The sequence below is a fragment of the Arachis duranensis genome, chromosome 4, assembly GCF_000817695.3.
Source record: "Arachis duranensis cultivar V14167 chromosome 4, aradu.V14167.gnm2.J7QH, whole genome shotgun sequence".
Taxonomy (NCBI): Eukaryota; Viridiplantae; Streptophyta; class Magnoliopsida; order Fabales; family Fabaceae; genus Arachis; species Arachis duranensis.
The window spans coordinates 62,833,244-62,845,087 of NC_029775.3; the positions used below are offsets into that span (position 1 = coordinate 62,833,244).

At 39.2% G+C, this 11,844-nt stretch overlaps 1 non-coding gene across 1 annotated transcript; it reads right to left on the reverse strand.

Annotated features, from left to right (window-relative positions):
- Positions 1-2,177: 2,177 nt before the first annotated feature.
- On the reverse strand, positions 2,178-2,285 carry LOC127746851 (small nucleolar RNA R71). The gene has a single exon (XR_008008663.1). It is a non-coding gene; the product is annotated as a small nucleolar RNA R71 (small nucleolar RNA).
- Between the last annotated feature and the right edge of the window lie 9,559 nt (positions 2,286-11,844).

Below are 11,844 nucleotides of genomic sequence, written 5' to 3' on the forward strand. Positions count from 1 at the left end.
TGTGGGATCGACCCTTACTCACGTAAGGTATTACTTGGACGACCCAGTGCACTTGTTGGTTAGTTATGCGAAGTTGTGACAAAGTGTGATTCACGTTTGAGAGCTCCAAGTCTATTGGCGCCATTGTTGATGATCACAATTTACGCGCACCAAGTTTTTGGCACCGTTGTCGGGGATTGTTCGAGTTTGGACAACTGACGGTTCATCTTGTTGCTCAGATTAGGTAATTTTCTTTTCAAAAAGTTTTCAAAAATTTTACAAAAATTTTTCTTTGTTTTCATTTTTCCAAAAAAAATAATTTTCGAAAAATAAAAAAAATCCAAAAAAATAATAAAATCATAAAAATCAAAAATATTTTGTCTTTCTTGTTTGAGTCTAGTGTCAAGTTTTAAGTTTGGTGTCAATTGCATGTTTTTAAAATTTATGCATCTTTTTCGAAAATTCATACATGTGTTCTTCATGATCTTCAAGTTGTTCTTGATAAGTCCTCTTGTTTGATCTTCATATTTTCTTGTTTTGTGTCTTTAGTTGTTTTTCATATGCATTCTTGCATTCATAGTGTCTAAACATGAAAAATTTCTAAGTTTGGTGTCTTGCATGTGTTTTTTTCTTGAAAATTTTTCAAAAATAAGTCTTGATGTTCATCTTGATCTTCAAAGTGTTCTTGGTGTTCATCTTCACATTCATAGTGTTCTTGCATGCATCATTGGTTTTGATCCAAAATTTTCATATTTTGGGTCATATTTGTGATTTTCTCTCTCCTTATTAAAAATTCAAAAAATCAAAAAAAATATTTTTTACTTATTTTATTCAAAAATTTGAAATCTTTGGGTTGACTTAGTCAAAAAATTTTAAAATTAGTTGTTTCTTGTTAGTCAAGTCAGGATTTTATTTTTAAAAATCCTATCTTTTCAAAATTTCTTTCAAAAATCAAATCTTTTTCATTTTTCTTATTATTTTTCGAAATTTTTCTTATTTGAATTTCAAAATCTTTTTCTCATCTTTATTTTAAAATTTCAAAAACTTTACTTACAATTAATGTGATTGATTCAAAAATTTGAAGTTTGTTACTTTCTTATTAAGAAAGGTTCAATCTTTAAATTCTAGAGTCATATCTTTTAGTTTGTTGTTAGTCAAGTAATCAATTTTAGTTTTAAAAAGATCAAATTTTTTCCAAAATATCTTTTTCAATCATATCTTTTCAAAATTGAATTTCAAATATTTTTCAACTAACTAATTGACTTTTTTGTTTTACTAATTCTTATCTTTTTCAAAACCACCTAACTAATTTTCTCTCTCTAATTTTCTAAAATCACCTCCCTCTTTTTCAAAATTCTTTTAATTAATTAATTGTTTCAAATTTTAGTTTTAATTTTATTTCTTCTCTTAATTTTCGAAAATCACTAACCTTTTTTCAAAAATAATTTTCGAAATTCTCTCCCTCTCATATCTTTCTATTTATTTTATTTAATTACTAACACTTCTCTTCATCTAAAAATTTGAACTCTCCCTTCTCCTCTGTGTTCGAATTTTCCTCTTCTCTTTCTTCTATTCTTTTCTTCTTCTTCTAACATAAAGAAATCTCTATACTGTGACATAGAGGATTCCTCTTCCTTTTCTGTTCTCTTCTTTTTCATATGAGCAGGAGTAAGGACAAGGACATTCTATTTGAAATAAATCATGAACCTGAAAGGACTCTGAAGAAGAAGCTAAGAGAAGCTAAAGCACAACAATCCAGAGAAAACCTTAAAGAGAATCTCGAAAAAGAAAGAGACATGGCCGAACCCAATAACAATGGTGTAGGCGCAAGGAGGATGCTTGGTGACTATACTACACATACTTCCAAATTTGATGGAAGAAGCATCTCAATCCCTGCCATTGGAGCAAACAATTTTTAGCTGAAACCTCAACTAGTTGCTCTAATGCAACAGAACTGCAAGTTTCATGGACTTCCATCAGAAGATCCCTATCAGTTTTTAACTGAGTCCTTGCAAATCTGTAAGACTGTTAAGACTAATGGAGTAGATCCTGAAGTCTACAGGCTCATGCTTTTCCCTTTTGCTGTAAGAGACAGAGCTAGAACATGGTTGGACTCACAACCTAAAGATAGCCTGGACTCTTGGGATAAGTTGGTCACGGCCTTCTTGGCTAAGTTCTTTCCTCCTCAAAAGCTGAGCAAGCTTAGAGTAGATGTTCAGACCTTCAAACAAAAAGATGGTGAATCCCTCTATGAAGCTTGGGAACGATACAAGCAGATGACCAAAAGATGTCCTTCTGACATGCTTTCAGAGTGGATCATTTTGGACATATTCTATTATGGTCTATCTGAGTTCTTTAAGATGTCACTAGACCATTCTGCAGGTGGATCCATGCACCTAAAGAAAATGCCTGCAGAAGCTCAAGAACTCATTGACATGGTTGCAAATAACCAATTCATGTACACTTCTGAGAGGAATCCTGTGAGTAATGGGATGCCTCAAAGGAAGGGAGTTCTTGAAATTGATGCTCTAAATGTCATATTGGCTCAGAACAAAATGTTGACTCAGCAAGTCAACATGATTTCTCAGAGTCTGAATGGATTGCAAAATGCATCCAACAGTATTAAAGAGGCATCTTCTGAAGAAGAAGCTTATGATCCTGAGAACCCTGCAAGAGCAGAGGTGAATTACATGGGTGAACCCTATGAAAATACCTATAATTCCTCATGGAGAAATCATCCAAATTTCTCATGGAAGGATCAACAAAAGCCTCAACAAGGCTTTAATAATGGTGGAAGAAACAGGCTTAGAAATAGCAAGCCTTTTCCATTATCTTCTCAGCAACAGACAGAGAATTCTGAGAAGAGCCCCTCTAGCTTAGCAAATATAGTCTCTGATCTATCTAAGGCCACTTTAAGTTTCATGAGTGAAACAAGGTCTTCCATTAGAAATTTGGAGGCACAAGTAGGCCAGCTGAGTAAGAAAATCACTGAAACTCCTCCTAGTACTCTCCCAAGAAATACAGAAGAGAATCCAAAAAGAGAGTGCAAGGCCATTGATATTGTCTATATGGCTGAATCCAAGGAGGAAGGGGAGGACGTGAATCCCAATGAGGAAGACCTTATGAGACACGTCCCCCAGACAGAAAGGAGTTTCCTATTGAGGACCTAAAGGAATTTGAGGATCATATAGAAACCATAGAGATTCCATTGAACCTCCTTCTGCCATTCATGAGCTCTGAGAACTACTCTTCCTTTGAAGAGGATGAAGATGTAACTGAAGAGTAAGTTGCTCAATATCTAGGAGCCATCATGAAGCTGAATGCCAAGTTGTTTGGTAATGAGACTTGGGAAGATGCACCTCCCTTGTTCATTAGTGAACTAGATACATGGGTTCAGCAAACTTTACCTCAAAAGAAACAAGATCCTAGTAAATTCTTAATATCTTGTACCATAGGCACCATGACCTTTGAGAAGGCTCTGTGTGACCTGGGGTCAGGTATAAATCTTATGCCACTCTCTGTAATGGAGAAGTTGGGAATCTTTGAGGTACAGGCCGCCACATTCTCATTAGAGATGGCAGACAAGTCAATAAGACAAGCTTATGGATTGGTAGATGACGTGTTAGTGAAGGTTAAAGGCCTTTACATCCCTGCTGATTTCATAATCTTAGACACTGGGAAGGATGAGAATGAATCCATTATTCTTGGAAGACCCTTCCAAGCCATAACAAGAGCTGTGATTGATATTGACAAAGGAGAATTAGTCCTTCAATTGAATGGGGACTACCTTGTGTTTAAAGCTCAAGGATCTTCCTCTACAACCATGGAGAGGAAGCATGAAAAGTTTCTCTCAATACAGAGTCAAACAAAGCCCACACAATCAAACTCTAAGTTTGGTGTTGGGAGGCCACAACCAAACTCTAAGTTTGGTATTGAACCCCCACATTCAAACTCTAAGTTTGGTGTTGGGAGGTCCCAACAATGCTCTGATGATCTGTGAGCTCCATGAGAGCTCACTGTCAAGCTATTGACATTAAAAAAGCACTTATTGGAAGGCAATCCAATTTTTATTTATCTATATTTCTATTGTTCTTTTATGTTTTATTAGGTTTATGATCATGTGGAGTCATAAAATAATTGCTAAAATTAAAAACAATCAAAAATAGCAGAAGAAACAGCACACCCTGGAGGAAGAGCTTACTGGCGTTTAAACATCAGTAAGGAGCATCTGGCTGGCATTTAACACCAGAACAGAGCATGAATCTGGTGTTGAACGCTAGAAACAAGCAGCAGTCTGGCGTTTAAACGCCAGGATTGCACCTTAAGGAAAGCTGGCATTTAACGCCAGCAACAAGTATAAGGCTGGCGTTAAACTCCAGAAACATGCTACATTTGGGCGTTTAACGCCAGAAACAAGCTTCAGTCTGACGTTAAACACTAGGATTGTAGGCAGAGGGCGTTTTACACGCCTAACTGGTGCAGGGATGATTTATCCTTGACACCTCAGGATCTGTGGACCCCACAGGATCCCCACCTACCTCAACTCACCTTCTCTCCTCTTCACATAATCCAATAACACTCTTCCCCAAACACCCTTCACCAATCACCTCAATCTCTCTTCCCCATCACCTCTTTACCACACACATCCATCCACTCTTCCCCATAAACCCCACCTACCTTCAAATTCAAAATTTCTTTCCCACACAAACCCACCCTAAATGACCGAACCCTAACCCCTCTCCCTCCACTATATAAACCCCTCTATCCTTCTTCATTTTCACACATCACTACCATCTCTTATCTCCCTTGGCCAAATACACATCTCTCTCCCTCTCCTCTATTTCTTCTTCTTCTTCATCTATTCTTTCTTCTTTTGCTCGAGGACGAATAACATTCTAAGTTTGGTATGGTAAAAGCATAGCCTTTTTGTTTTTCCATAACCATTGATGGCACCTAACGCTGGAGAAACCTCTAGAAAGAGGAAAGGGAAGACAAAAGCTTCCACCTCCGAGTCATGGGAGATGGAGAGATTCATCTCAAAAGCCCATCAAGACCACTTCTATGAAGTTGTGGCCAAGAAGAAGGTGATCCCCGAGGTCCCTTTCATGCTCAAGAAAAATGAGTATCTGGAGATCCGACATGAGATCCAAAGAAGAGGTTGGGAAGTTCTTACCAACCCAATTCAACAAGTCAGAATCTTAATCGTTCAAGAGTTCTATGCTAATGCATGGATCACTAGGAACCATGATAAAAGTATGAACCCGAACCCAAAGAATTATCTTACAATGGTTCGGGGGAAATGCTTAGATTTCAGTCCAGAGAAAGTAAGGTTGGCATTCAACTTGCCTGTGATGCAAGAAGATGCACACTCCTACACTATAAGGGTCAACTTTGATCAAAGGTTAGACCAAGTCCTCATGGACATATGTGTGGAAGGAGCTCAATGGAAAAGAGACTCAAAAGGTAAGCCGGTTCAATTAAGAAGACTAGACCTTAAGCCTGTGGCTAGAGGATGGTTGGAGTTCATCCAATGCTCCATCATCCCCACTAGCAACCGATCCAAAGTTACTGTGGATTGGGCCATCATGATCCATAGCATCATGATTGGAGAGGAAGTAGAAGTTCATGAAGTCATCTCTCTAGAACTCTACAAAGTAGCCAGAAAGCCTTCCACCTTGGCAAGGCTAGCTTTTCCTCATCTCATTGCCATCTATGATACTCAGCTGGAGTTGTCATAGAAGGAGACATCCTCATTGAAGAGGACAAGCCCATCACTAAGAAGAGGATTGAGCAAACAAGAGAAGCAATCCATGGATCTCAAGAGACGCATGAAGAAACTCATCATCAAGAAATTCTTGAGATGCCTCAAGGGATGCATTTTTCTCCAAACAACCATTGGGAACAACTCAACACTTCTCTAGAAGGATTGAGTCATGACATGAACCAATTAAGGGTGGAACACCAAGAGCACTCCATCATTATCAATGAGATTAGAGAAGATCAAAGAGCTATGAGGGAGGAGCAACAAAGACAAGGAAGAGACATAGAGGAGCTCAAGAACACCATTGGTCCTTCAAGGAGAAGGCGCCACCATCACTAAGGTGGACTCATTCCTTAACTTCCTTGTTCTTATCTTTCTGTTTTTCGGTTTTTGAGCTTCATGTTTGTCTATGTTTGTATCTTTACTACATGATCATTAGTGTCTAGTGTCTATTTCTTAAGGCTATGAATAATTCCATGAATCCTTCACCTCTCTTAAATGAAAAATGTTTCTAATACAAAAGAACAAGAAGTACATGAGTTTCGAATTCATCCTTGAAATTAGTTTAATTATATTGATGTGGTGACAATACTTTTTGTTTTCTGAATGAATGCTTGAACAGTGCATATTTTTTATCTTGTAGTTTATGAATGTTAAAATTGTTGGCTCTTGAAAGAATGATGAACAAGAGAAATGTTATTAATAATCTGAAAAATCATAAAATTGATTCTTGAAGTAAGAAAAAGCAGTGAAAAAGAGGAAGCTTGCGAAAAAAAAGCAAGCAGAAAAAGCCAATAGCCCTTAAAACTAAAAGGCAAGGGTAAAAAGGATCCAAGGCTTTGACCATCAATGGATAGGAGGGCCCAAAGAAATAAAATACAGGCCTAAGTAGCTAAATCAAGCTGTCCCTAACTATATGCTTGTGGCATGCAGGTCCAAGTGAAAAGCTTGAGACTGAGTGGTTAAAGTCATGATCCAAAGCAAAAAGAGTGTGCTTAAGAGCTCTGGACACCTCTAACTGGGGACTTTAGCAAAGCTGAGTCACAATCTGAAAAGGTTCATCCAGCCATGTGTCTGTGGCATTTATGTATCCGGTGGTAATACTGGAAAACAAAGTGCTTAGGGCCACGGCCAAGACTCATAAAGTACTTAACTAGGAGAATCAATAACACTATCTGAGTTCTAAGTTCCTATGGATGCCAATCATTCTAAACTTCAAAGGATAAAGTGAGATGCCAAAACTGTTCAAAAGCAAAAAGCTACAAGTCCCACTCATCTAATTAGAACTAATATTCATTGATATTTTGAGATTGATAGTATATTCTCTTCTTTTTATCCTATTTGATTTTCAGTTGCTTGGGGACAAGCAACAATTTAAGTTTGGTGTTGTGATGAGCGGATAATTTATACGCTTTTTGGCATTGTTTTTAGGTAGTTTTTAGTAGGATCTAGCTACTTTTAGGGATGTTTTCATTAGTTTTTTTATGAAAATTTCACATTTCTGGACTTTACTACGAGTTTGTTTATTTTTCTGTGATTTCAGGTATTTTCTGGCTGAAATTGAGGATACGAGTTTGTGTGTTTTTCTGTGATTTCAGGTATTTTCTGGCTGAAATTGAGGGACCTGAGCAAAAATCTGATTCAGGCTGAAAAAGGACTGCTGATGCTGTTGGATTCTGACCTCCCTGCACTCGAAATGGATTTTTAGGAGCCATAGAACTCCAAATGGCGCGCTCTCAACGGTGTTGGAAATTAGACACCCAGAGCTTTCCAAAAATATATAATAGTTCATACTTTATTTGAGTTTAGATGATGCAAACTGGCGTTCAACACTAGTTCCATGCTGCATTCTGGAGTAAAACACCAGAAACACGTCACAAACCAGAGTTAAATGCCAAAAACACGTTACAACTTGAGGTTTAACTCCAAAAGAAGCCTCTGCACATGTAAAGCTCAAGCTCAGCCCAAGCACACACCAAAGTGGGCCCCAGAAGTGGATTTCTGCATTTAGACTTATTTTTGTAAACCCTAGTAGCTAGTTTAGTATAAATAGAACTTTTTACTATTGTATTAGACATCTGGTCCTGTCTTATCTTGGTATCTATCTTTGGACATTTAGTTCTTAGACTTTGGGGGCTGGCCATTCGGCCAGGCTTGAACCTTGATCACTTATGTATTTTCAACGGTGGAGTTTCTACACACCAGAGATTAAGGTGTGGAGCTCTGTTGTACCTCGAGACTTAATGCAATTACTATTGTTCTTCTATTCGATTCAAGCTTATTATTATTCTACGATATTCGCTGCACTTCAACCTGATGGATGTGATGATCTGTGACACTCATCATCATCCATCCTTATGAACGCGTGCTTGACAACAACTTCTGTTTTACCTTAAACCGAGCATCTATCTCTTGGATTCCTTAATCAGAATCTTCGTGGTATTAGCTATAACCCCTTTGGCGGCCATTCTTGAGAATTCGGAAAGTCTAAACCTTGACTGTGGTATTCTGAGTAGGATTCAGGGATTAATGGATTCTCTTCCGACATGATCGAGAATCGACAGATGATTAGCCGTGCTGTGACAGAGCATTTAGACCATTTTCACTGAGAGGATGGAAAGTAGCCATTGACAACGGTGATGCCCTACATACAGCTTGCCATAGAAAGGAGTAAGAATGATTGGAGGAAGGCAGTAGGAAAGCAGAGATTTAGAAGGGACAAAGGATCTCTATACACTTATATGAAATTTCCACCAAGGATTTACATAAGTATCTCTTTTATCTATTTTATGCTTTATTTATTATTATTTTCGAAAACCATTATAACCATTTGAATCCGCCTAACTGAGATTTACAAGATGACCATAGCTTGCATCATACCAACAATCTCCGTGGGATCGACCCTTACTCACGTAAGGTATTACTTGGACGACCCAGTGCACTTGTTGGTTAGTTGTGCGAAGTTGTGACAAAGTGTGATTCACGTTTGAGAGCTCCAAGTCAATTGGTGCCATTGTTGATGATCACAATTTACGCGCACCAATAGCTCGAGCAATGTTGACCTCAGAATTGTTTGCGGCTGGGAGGATAAATCTCCTCACAAGTTCAAACCATCCCTTGGCTTCCGGGATGAGGTCTCCTCTCCTGATGAACCACGGTCTTCTATCCAAGTACCTTTCCCAATCAGATCCTATAACACATATATCGTTCACAATTTCTTCAAGTTCATCATTGTCGGGGCAATTACTTATTCTTACTTGATAACTGGGCTCATCAAAATGTGGCGATCTCAGCTGAAGTGTCCTTGTTATAGCATTATGGATGAGGTCCACCTATGTTCCTCTCACGTAGCTTTTGAAGTTGGGAGCCCTCGTAGTTTCTTCTCTGGCCACATTGGCATAGAACTCCTTGATGAGATTTGCATTTATCTTTGTTTCTAGGTTCGTGAGCTTTTGCCAACCCCTCTGTTCAATCTTCTCTCTAATCTGTGGGCACTCATCCTCATTGAACTAGAATGTCAACTTTGGCAATATCTTCTTATGTCTTATCCATTCAAATTGGAGCTCATGGAAGGCGGTCTTGAATCTCCCTCCATCGAAAGGAATGCTCTACACTGGTTCTTTCCCCTTTTGCCTCTTGGAGCTTGATGATGCCATGAGTAAGAATTGGTGTGTGAAGATGTTCAGTGTGTGTGTTTGAAAGAAAGAAGAGAGATGGATTGGGAGGATAATTGCATATGGAATGGGTTAAAGTGGGGGTTATATAGAAGGATGATGAGATTGAAGGGTGTGGATTGATAGAAAAATCCAATGGTGGATGATGACAAGTCATCATATACCCATTTTTCAAGCTAATTTCACTTGTTTTGTTAGTCTTTATGCACTTTCTTGCTTCCTAAGTAAGTGATTTGGAGTGAAAATGCATAACTTATTTAAATCAAGCAACCACCATGAAATTAATGTTAACTCACGAGGTTTAAGCTAATTTTAATTGATTTATAAGCCTTATGAATTTAGTGATACTTGGAGTGGTTGTTTTGGTTTATTTCAGGTGAAAAAAAGAATAAAAGAGAAAAACGTGGCCTAAGAAAGCGTGACCCAAGGAGAAGGAAGCGTGGTCAAAGGAAGGAAAAGTGTGCCGCATGCAATGGGGGAGGCAAGCATTGCCCTCCACAAGGGCACACTGCCCTCCAGGAGGGCAACATAATAAAACAAGCTTCCAAAGAAATTCTGCCTACCAATGCTTGCCACAAGGTTCGAACTCATGAGCAAGGGGGAGTGGGGGAGCGCTAAGCCAAAAATTGGCCAAAATGCTCCCAGCCAGTCTCGAACACGGATCCTTCACAAAGAAAGCAAGGAAGCTGCACCACTTGAGCGCTACCTTGATGATGTCCAAGACTTGGCACGCAAAATATTTTAAACGCACCATGACGCACATTGCCCTACCCTCCGCGAGGGCAGGGCAGCATTTTGTTGGTGCATGAATCTGGCGCACCAAGGGACATTTTTGGCGCACCAAATCACTGTCCTGGCAGCACCAGCGCACACCACAACACGATCCTGGCAGCACCAATTTTTTCTGCCCTGCCCTCTGCGAGGGCAGGGCAGCATCCTGTGCACCAAGGCACCATTCTGCCGCACCATGGCATGATTCTGGCAGCATCAGCACGCACCGTGGCACATTTCTGGCGCACCAATTTTTCCTGCCCTGCCCTCCGCGAGGGCAAGGCAGCGTTCTGCGCACCAGACCGCACCAAGCCGCACCAAGCCGCACCAAGCAAGCACCAACATGCACCAAATCCTGCCCTGCCCTCCACAAGGGCAGGGCAGCCTCTTGGGAGCTATTATTTTTGGGCCGAAAATTCAATTAAAATTCTAATTCAATTCATTTCTTCACCAAATCAAAAGCCCATCCAAATCCCAAAATCCAAGAATAGAAAGTGTATAAATAGGAGCTAGTTTGATGTAATTAGGACCTTTGACCACTTACCTTAGCTTGACTTTTGAATTTTACACTTTCCTTGAGTTTTGAATTTCTTGCAATTGTTCTTGAGAGACTTGACCGAGAGTTCTGAGGATTAAGGGAGAATTGATTGATCTCCTTCCTCGTGTTTGCTCAGGCAATTCCACTCTTATTTTTCTGAGTTTTGGGTGTGTGAAATTGAGGAAATTCTGTCTCAATCTCCACTCAAGAAGCTTTGAATTTTATTTTTGCACTTGGGAACTTCTCTTGGTGACTTCACTGAGAATTCAGAAAATTAGGGAGGAGAATTGATCTCTCCTCTTCCTCGTTCTTGTTTAGGTCTTTTTAATTTCCTTGTTTTGATTCTTGGGTGTTAAGAATTGAGGAAATTCTGTCTCAATGTCCACTCAAGAACTCTTTAGTTTCTTTTCTGCATAATTGAATCAATTTACATTCTCTTTACTGCTTCTTCTTCAATTCCTTGTCAATTGCTTTGTGAACTTGGATCTGGGAAGGCGAATAGAGATCTAGGCTCTGCTACCTAGTCTCTTGAGACCTGAGACCACAATTTACTTTTGGTTCTTCTGTGAACCTACTGCACTTTAATTTCACTGAATTTATATTCTGTTAAATACAACCCACTCAACCAAAACTTGATTCGCTTGACTAAATCAACCACTAAACTAAAATTGCTCAATCCTTCAATCCCTGTGGGATCGACCTCACTCATGTGAGTTATTATTACTTGATGCGACCCGGTACACTTGCCGGTAAGTTTTGTGTTGGATCGCTTTCCACACATCAAGTTTTTGGTGCCGGTGCACAAAATTGTGATCACTACAACTTCGCACAACTAACTAGCAAGTGTACTGGGTCGTCCAAGTAATAAACCTTACGCGAGTAAGGGTCGATCCTACAGAGATTGTTGGTATGAAGCAAGCTATGGTCACCTTGTAAATCTTAGTCAGGAAAACTCAAATGGGTATGGTGATAAACGCATAAAACATAAAGATAAAGATAGAGATACTTATGTAATTCATTGGTAGGAATTTCAGATAAGCGTATGAAGATGCCTTCCCTTCCGTCTCTCTGCTTTCCTACTGTCTTCATCCAATCCTTCTTACTCCTTTCCATGGCAAGCT